We start from the raw sequence: 10,207 nt of genomic DNA on the forward strand, positions 1-10,207 counted from the left end.
GCCTTGTTACCACTGTGCAGGCTGGTGGTGGTGGTGGTGTAATGGTGTGGGGGATGTTTTCTTGGCACACTTTAGGCCCCTTAGTGCCAATTGGGCATCGTTTAAATGCCACGGCCTACCTGAGCATTGTTTCTGACCATGTCCATCCCTTTATGACCACCATGTACCCATCCTCTGATGGCTACTTCCAGCAGGATAATGCACCATGTCACAAAGCTCGAATCATTTCAAATTGGTTTCTTGACAATGACAATGAGTTCACTGTACTAAAATGGCCCCCACAGTCACCAGATCTCAACCCAATAGAGCATCTTTGGGATGTGGTGGAACGGGAGCTTCGTGCCCTGGATGTGCATCCCACATATCTCCATCAACTGCAAGATGCTATCCTATCAATATGGGCCAACATTTCTAAAGAATGCTTTCAGCACCTTGTTGAATCAATGCCACGTAGAATGCCCCTCCTGACACATGACACATGAGACAACAATATGCTGTTTTTATTTATTTATTCATTTATTTTTATTTATTGGGTTTTAAAAAAATGCCACATGTGCATTGTTGCACAAATTATTTCGCAATTACACTCTTGAACATGAAGTTTCCTCACTTGAACGTTAATGAGAGAGTAAATGAGCCACGAGAGTGAGAGTTAGATCTCACTGATAAAGCGCTATTTCCTATGAGAACAAAAACCTCATCAAAATTTTAATTGCACATGGAGTGAACAAGGTCATCATCCACCGCTGCGTGCGTTTATCCTGTGTATTGTGTTTGTGTAGTGTAAGGTGTATCATTAAAATGCACGCCTGTGAGACTCCCACTGTGACAAAAGCATGAGAATGACATTTATTATGTCTAACAAATATATATTACATAAAGCTGTCAATATTGCTCAGGTTCATTGCTGTTTACACCCGCTGTTAAAGGTTGAGACTTTGGCCAGTAGTGTGCCATAGGATGTGAAGGAAGGAGTTCTAAAACACAAAAACTGCCATGCTGGATAGAAACAAATGGCATTTCAGCTTATGCTGGATTTGAAGCTGAATGCAATACAACATGTCAATATGTATTATTAATGAATTTAGCTGCTATTGCTGCTATTGTAATCATTTTGCTTTTATTCTGTTTATTTACTCTTTCTCATGTGTGCAGTACATTGCAATTGAGCTTCATTGTACACTGTGTATAGTTCATTATGGTCTGTATTGATCTGTGAGTTGCAGTGGGGGGGGGGCACATTAAACTGATCAAAAGTGACGGTAAAGGCATTGATTCATTTAAATAATATTAATACAATATTTTATATATACATACATATATAGTGTGTGTGTGTGTATATATATATATATATACACACACACACACACACTATATTGCCAAAAAGTATTGGGTCACCCCCTTGTAATGAACATGTTTGACTACTTTAGTAATTTCTATGAGTACAAATCTTAATGTTAAAGCATATAATGATATTCTACTGAATTGTGTGCTTCTTATTTTATAGCAACAGTTTGGACAGGACCCTTTTCTATTCTAACATGACAGTGCCTCTGTGTATAAGGCACGGTCCAAAAAGACATGACTGATTCAGTCAGTGTGGAAGAACTTGACTGGTCTGCAGAAAGCCAAGTCCTAATCTCAGCTGAGCACCTCTGGTGTGATTTTAAATGCAGACCTTGAGCCAAAAACTCATCACCAATGACTTGTGTTTGGACACCCCGTTCTTTAGAACAGAAAAAGGCACTAATAAAACTGGGGCAACAAAGATGGAAACATAATTCATGTATTTAAAATTCATATTTCCATCTCTGTTGCAACACATTTTGATGTGTCTAAAATGACAGTACCCTTATGTACAAGTCATTAGTGTTTGGTGATGAGTTTTTGGCTCAATGGCTGCATATAAAGTCACACCAGAGGGGTTCAGCTGGGATTAGGACAATCATGATCTTTGAATCAATCATGTCTTTTTGAACCATGCCTTATACAAAGAGGCACTGTCATGTTAGAATAGAAAAGGGTCCTGCTTCTCTGTAGCCCAGGTCAGGCGCTTCTGCCGCTGTTTCTGGTTCAAAAGTGGCTTGACCTGGGGAATGCGGCACCTGTAGCCCATTTTGGATGAAAGCAAATTTTGCATGTCAGTCGGAAATCAAGGTGCCAGAGTCTGGAGGAAGACTGGGGAGAGGGAAATGCCAAAATGCCTGAAGTCCAGTGTCAAGTACCCACAGTCAGTGATGCTGGTGTTGGTCCACTGTGTTTTATCAAGGGCAGGGTCAATGCAGCTAGCTATCAGGAGATTTTGGAGCACTTCATGCTTCCATCTGCTGAAAAGCTTTATGGAGATGAAGATTTCATTTTTCAGCACGACCTGGCACCTGCTCACAGTGCCAAAACCACTGGTAAATGGTTTACTGACCATGGTATTACTGTGCTCAATTGGCCTGCCAACTCTCCTGACCTGAACCCCATAGAGAATCTGTGGGATATTGTGAAGAGAAAGTTGAGAGACGCAAGACCCGACACTCTGGATGAGCTTAAGGCCGCTATCGAAGCATCCTGGGCCTCCATAACACCTCAGCAGTGTTATGCCACGCCGCATTGAAGCAGTCATTTCTGCAAAAGGATTCCCGACCAAGTATTGAGTGCATAACTGAACATAATTATTTGAAGGTTGACTTTTTTTGTATTAAAACACTTTTCTTTTATTGGTCGGATGAAATATGCTAATTTTTTGAGATAGGAATTTTGGGTTTTCATGAGCTGTATGCCAAAATCATCAATATTAAAACAATAAAAGGCTTGAACTACTTCAGTTGTGTTGTAATGAATCTAAAATATATGAAAGTCTAATGTTTATCAGTACATTACAGAAAATAATGAACTTTATCACAATATGCTAATTTTTTGAGAAGGACCTGTATATTCCCATTCATATTCACAATTTTGAGCACCCCATGGTGATTATGAACTTGAAATTATCCTGCCATGGCTTTCTGTTTCACAGAAATATGAATAGGAGGGAAAACAAAGTCCAAATTCCCTTAATCATCCATCACAATGAGAAAAACCAAAGAATATATTTCTGATGTGCAGCAAAAGATAAATGAGCTTCACAAATTAGTGGAGTGGCTTTAAGAAAAGAGCTAGAGCAGTGAAAATTCCCATTTCCATCATCATTTCCACCAATTTCCAATCAACAGAAAATGTTACGAAACCTGTATCTATATCGTCCCAATGCAAGGTGAGGAGGAGAATTTGATTGGCTAAAGACTCTCCAAGAACCACAGCTGGAGAATTGCAAAAAATAGTTAAGGCTCGGAGTCAGAAAACCTTAAAAAAAATTGTCAAACAACCCCTACATCACCACATGTTGTTTGGGAGGGTTTCAAGAAAATGTTTCCTAGCTAATCCAAAAACAAACTCCAGCATATTCAGTTATCAGACACGACTGGAACTTCAAATGGGACCGGCTTCTATGGTCACTATGAAACTAAAAAAATTGCTTTTTAGCAGCAAACACTCAAGATGGGTTTGGTGAACAGATGGGATAAAAAAAAGTACCCTGTGTGTACAATGAAATATACTGCTGTATTTTTGATGTTGTGGGCCTATATTTCTGCTGAAGGTCCTGGACATCTTGTTTAGACACATGGCATCATGGATTCTATCAAATATCAACAGATAAAAAATCAATAAGTGACTGACTCTGTTAGAAATCTAATTATAGGCCATGTTTGGATCTTCCAACCGTACAATACCATAAACACAAACCTCAAAAACAACACAAAAATGGGTCACTGACCACAAAACCAAGCTTCTGCTATAGCCATTCCAGTCCTCTGACCTGAACCCTGTAGGAAATGAGTGAGGCGAACTGAAGAGAAGAAGCACCAATATGGAGCTGGGAATCTAGGGTCTGGAGTGATTCTGGATGAAGGAATGGTCTCTGATCTCTTGTCAGGTGTTCTCTAGTCTCAGCCTCAGACGTCACACCCACGGAACGTTGGCTAAACGTCTGATGCATATCGCACACTTTTCTGGAAACACTTCAGGAATGTCAAAGTCGTCATCTGACTGGTTGAATTAAACCGGCTTTCCTGGAGACGCGAGTGTCACGTTTATTTTGGGTCCGCCGGGAAACAAAGATGCCGTGGTGCCAAACCCCCTCACGAAAGAAGAATACCGTCGTGTTTACAACTGTGACGACGAACGCTTATCAGGGTCAACTAAATGCTGGATTTTCAAAAGTATGTGAAATATTTAAAGTTCGTGGCATTGAATCTTTAAAATACATCTGAGAGTAAACTGGCAAATGGAGGTTTCAAACAGTCTTGAATAAAAGGGTGCCGTTAATTGTGGCCAATGTGTATTAGAGAAAAATATTTATTTCATAATGATATCCCCCCCCCCCCATTTTAAATTATTATCATCCAATGAAAGATAGATTTTTGTGAATTTTTTTAATTAACAATGCAGATTCATTTTCACAGCCTTCTTTGATCAAATTTACCAAGGGTGCTGACATTTTTGGCCATGACGGCATAAACTTTGACTTTGAAATTTAAAAATATTATTGTATTTTACGTTATTGATCTACCCACCCCTATCTATTTTTATTCCTTCCCTTTCTAGTTTGTGCTTATTTGAACAGTGCCTGAAACTTGGTATTATGAGCACTTCCTGTGTCTGCCTCTTTAAGATGAATCGCTTGATGTATTCCCCAATTGTAAGTCGCTTTATTTATATATAGGACAGCTCTAGAAATGACTGATTTCATGGCAAGTGTACTGACCACTCTATCTGGAAACTGATTAAGACACACTTGAATTTTCTATACATACACGACTGTGAAGTTGTTCCAGGTTTCTTGACTGCATTACAGTTTCTTCAAAGAGTTAGATAGTTATTTTTAATATTTATGGAAAGTGAAATGGGGTGAATGTCCAGCTCGAGAATTTTTAAATAAGACCCAATAATATTATATGGAGAAATAAATCAAATTATAAACAGTAAACACTTGTATTACCGCCACAGCTGTGCATTTATTTTTAATAATTCAACAATCCTCCATCAGTGATTTTCCACTTTAAATGCTGCTTCTAATAAGACTGACAGAATGAATATGTTGTTCTTAATTGTTATATGATATACAAGCCTACTAATAACATAGCTGTATTGTACAACAAAATTTTCCATCCTGTATTAAAATAACTGATTTGTTTGTTACTAAATAAATTCATGTTGAGATTAGAGGCTAAACAAGATGCCTTAGTGAAATAGTCCATTTCTGGCTCCATGTTGTTGGAGGCATATCAAAATCCTGCTGTGATACAAGTGTACCGCCTGTATCTCATATCCCACAGTGCTTTATGATATCGATATTTCAGTCTAAGTTAAAAGGCTTGCCTGCTCGAGTATGAAGATGATTCTCCAGGTAAATGATGTTATCATGTCTGCTTCTAGAGATTTGCTCTCTGGTCTTTGATGAGGAACTCTGAATGGTATATTTAGGAAGCATGGCTGTGAGTCTGGCTTCAAAACCCCTTTTAGCACCTCACTGCCATGACTTTGCTTTGATGTGCCCACCCCGGGGGCTTGTTTTTAACCCTCCATCTGCTGATCCAGCTTCTTCCTTTGGGTCTCTGCATTTCTTACTTCTTTTTCTCATAATATCACTGGTTTCTCACTCCTTCATCTCTCATTGACATTTAAATCTATGAATGAAAAATCACACAGTCTGTCAGTCATTTTTTTTTTTTAAAGTAAGCTATTTGTTTTAAATATAAGATACTTTTAAAAATAATTAATAATATATATATATATATATATATTAATTATGTATTTAATAATATATATTTATTATAAAAGTAAGTAAGTTTTTGGTTATGGTTCTATTTGGTTCTAATGACCCTGCTGGCAAAACCTGGCTTCCTATGACTTAAAAATTGCAAGTATTGTTGCTGTTTCATCATTACATTTTGTTACATTACACTGGATGCTGAAGACAGAACTAATAACGAGACAACGAGGACAGGAACAGAAATGACCAAATAAGGGCATAAACAAACACAAATCAGGTCCATAACCATGACATTACTCCCGCCTCCCAGAAGGCACGTCCTGCGCCAGAACAGTTCCACCATGGAGGGGGGGCAGGCGCCCTGGAGGCTGGTGCAGAGCAGAAACAGGTCGGAGACAAGGGAGGCCTCCAGGGCAGGTCAGGCAGTTCAGGGACTTATGGCGGAACAGGCAGTTCAGGGAGCCATGGCGTAGCAGGGAGCTCAGGGAGCCATGGTGGAGCAGGGAGCTCAAGAGGCCATGGCGGAGCAGCCTCTATGGCCTTGGCCCTCGGCCCGGCCACTATGGCAACAGATATATGCCCCCCCCCCCCCCCCCCCATTTTCTTGGGGAAAATCTGGTCTTTAAATACCCAGAGGGAGTCTGGAGGGAGCTCAGGCAGAGCAGGCACTGGAGGGCGATCTGGAGGAGCGGAGCTGGCTTGGATCAGCGGAGATGAAGGAGACGCAGGACCCGAAGGAGAGCTTTTTGAAGCGGACTCTGGGGAGAGGATAGGAGCCCGAGAACTCCAGCGGATGCGCCAACAGTGTGGAGCCAACACTGGAGCAAAACAGGGAGAAAGGGTGCCACTTACTATTTTTAAGGTCCAGTGTTCTGTCACGGGTTGAGTTACTGTGTAGACAGGGATGGGCAGTATTTCAAATACATGTATTGAAAATACATATTTGAAATACAAAATACAATTTTTTATTATTTAAATATCTTTGAAAAAATAAATCAAATGTATTTTGTATTTAAATACATTTAATCTTAATATTTTTGTATTTTCAAAATACATAAAATCAACCTCTTTTGCCAATCAACCTCTTTATTAGACTACTGATTTCCTGTATCAACTAATTCAAACATACCACTTTCATGCATGTGAGCTGCAGCTGTATGACTCCATCTAGAATTGGGTAATGAAATGTTCTGGATTCCCGTAAGGAAATCAGGAATAATACTGCCTTTGTTTGCTATCAACATTTCCTATTTCCAATTTCAGAAGTCCTGATTAAAAGCATGTCACATTCAAGTGCTTTGCTGTTGGAAAGAATAGGAATCGTGGAGGATGCCAGGTTTTCTGGGAAAATCTTATTAAAACCAAAATCGTCAATATTTAAGGTATTTAATTTTGAATACAATGTAGCATCCCATTTGTTGATAACTATATCATCATTCACAGTGCTATCTTTACAGTTAGCTTGTTGATTATTCTGGATTTTCAGTTAAATACATGCTGTTTTGCTGTGTATAAACCATACAAAATGCTTGAAATGGTTATTGCACTACTATGTGTATGACTTTAACATTAAAACAAGGTGGTCTTGCTTTTGTGGGGAAAAAAAAGCATACCTGTCCCAGCGGATAAAAAAAGAGCACTAGCAAGGGGAACATAGCATTAGCACTAGTCAGTCTTGTTAGGGTTTGTTTTTGGTCAGATTTTGGTTTTATCAACTAGCAAGTCAAATGTGTTCATTAAACTTTAATCATTACTGCTTGCTATGGCGATATGACAATATATATATCAGCGATGATATAACTTTTGTATATCATCATGCAAATATATCTGTGGAGCTTTTAGTGGGCAAGAGCTATTGACACATCAGAGCGATAAAGAAACATGGATAAATGAGTAATAAGCAAGTTTCTGTGTGTGTGTGTGTGTGAGTGTGTAAACAAAGACAACTATAATGCTAATAATAAAGATCTAAATAATAAAAAAAAATTGTTCTAAGGGTATACTCACACTAGGCACAGTTGCCTGTATTAAAGCCCAAGCGCGATTTTCCTTTCGCTAACAGACAGATATCACAGGATTATTACAGAGGCAACTGAGGTTAATGATGGAATTTACAGCTTTACTCACAAAAACTACATTACCTGTTCATCAATAAGACGATAAATTAATTGAAAAGTGTGTATAAGTAGTAGTAAAGATTTTTGCTGTCATAATGATAACAATATACAAAAATAGTAAATTAACTGTTCCATGCTCTGGTGCGGTTAGCGATCACACTATATGTGTACCGCAACCGTACCGAACTGTTTCAGAAAGGCGGGGCATAGAGTAGCAACAATAATGTACAGTATGTGGAAAATGTGTTACTGTATGTGGATAATGTGTTTTTTGAACCTTAAACCACATACACACGTTGCATTACACCAAATACACAAAATAATGTTATTTTTAACAACTTCATATGACCCCTTTAATAGTGTTACTTCACTGGATGGCCAATTTCAAATGTATTGTGTGTTTTCAAAATACAAAATACTGTATTTGTATTTAAATACATTTCCCACACAGTATTTTGTATTTTTATTTTAAATACATTTTGATGTATTTGTGCCTATCTCTGTGTGTAGGAGCGTAGGAGCAAAGGAATGTGGAGACGAAGGAGAATTAACAAAGAACAGTCTTTAATGATCCAAAACAGGGAAACACACACTTAGCACACAGATAATTGACATCTAACACTGGATGCTGGAGACAGGGAACATGGGGATTAAATGCATGAACTCAACGAGGTAATTGCTAGACACAGGTGGAACTAATAACGAGACAACGAGGACAGGAACGAGGAAGGAATGACCAAATAAGGGCATAAACAAACACAAAACAGGTCCATAACCCTGACATGTATATTTTAATTTTAATCAGAAAATAATTGATCGACAATTTTATAGACATAATAGAGAGTAAGAAGATTTTAAACAAATTAGAGTGGCTGTCATATGCGAATACTGAATGTATTCATGTTTTCACATTACATCAGTGTCAAACATTTGTTTAAATGTATCTTTCTAAACCTGCAGCATTGCTCTTAAGTATTAATCATGGATATGCAATAATGTAATTCTCCATCTATCCACGTTCACTCACATTAGACTTTTCATGTGGCAATTTAAAGTGTAGAAAGCACACAGATTCATTTGTTTTGACTTAGTACTGCAGTGGCATTTTATAGCTGGTAGATTAATATGATCAATTTGAAACAATTCCTTTGCGACTTCAAAGCTAAAAGCACATTCAACTTTCTTTTTGACACTTTCATCAATAGTGTGTAATAGCTCTTGATGTGTTCCTGATTGCCTCAAAATCTCTTGTATTTCTCATTTAGAATGCTGGGACTTTTGTGTCCTGAATTTCACTTCAGGAATCAATAAACATCTAACTATAGGATGTATGCATGGGATAAATCAATCAGCATTAATTATCTTTCATTACTTGGCGTTCGCGTCTCAATCTGGATTGTGTGGGAGATGCAGGCAGAGCAGCTAGTGTGAGTTAGCGTGGTAATGTTGAACTAGACTCTTTCTACATTAGGAATCAGTGCCTGTCTGACCTTTAACCGAGATGGAGGTTGTGACAGCAGTGAAGGGCAGCTCAGTCTTGTTAAGGCTTAGCTTGAGGTGATGAGTAGATATCAATGTTGAAGTCTCAGAGAGAAGGGCTGATATGTTCTCAGAGAATTATATGGTGCAGAGCTGGCTGTTGCCAGAAAGCAATGAAATCTGATGACGGAAGAACCGAGTGATTTGTTATGGACAGAGTAGTGGCCAAGACCACATTCCCCGAGGCACCAGTGGATACAAGGCAGACCTTTGCAGCTGACTTGATAGGACTTGATATTGTCCAGGTAAAATACAAACCAGGAATTTACTGATCCGGTAAAGTGCTTTACCACAAACAGAGTAAAATGTTACGCAAAAAATTATATCCATTAACGTGCTTATCAGTTTATTGGGGGCATATTACAATTTGAATAACCACAGTTTGACTACAAATACTATGGTTAAACTATATAAACTAATGTAGCAAAACCATGGTAAATTTGTGGTTAACTATAGTAACCATGTTTTTTTAGTTTTATTTGTCGTAAAGTTTTGTAAGGATAGGTTGTTGACATGAAACATCACAACAAGCAGTTAAATACTAGTTCACTTTCACATCTTGTTTGTGTTTATAATCACCCTCTTGCAAACTATTCTGACTCAAACTTTCAGGTAAAATGTTTTTTACTTCTGGCAAATGTATTTAAAAGGGCTAGTTCACCCAAAAAATTAATTCTGTCATTAATTGCTCACCCTCATGTCATTCCAAACCTGTAAGACCTTTGGTCATCTTTGGAACACAAATTAA

Source organism: Barbus barbus (genome assembly GCF_936440315.1).
Source record: "Barbus barbus genome assembly, chromosome: 40".
NCBI classification, from domain to species: Eukaryota; Metazoa; Chordata; class Actinopteri; order Cypriniformes; family Cyprinidae; genus Barbus; species Barbus barbus.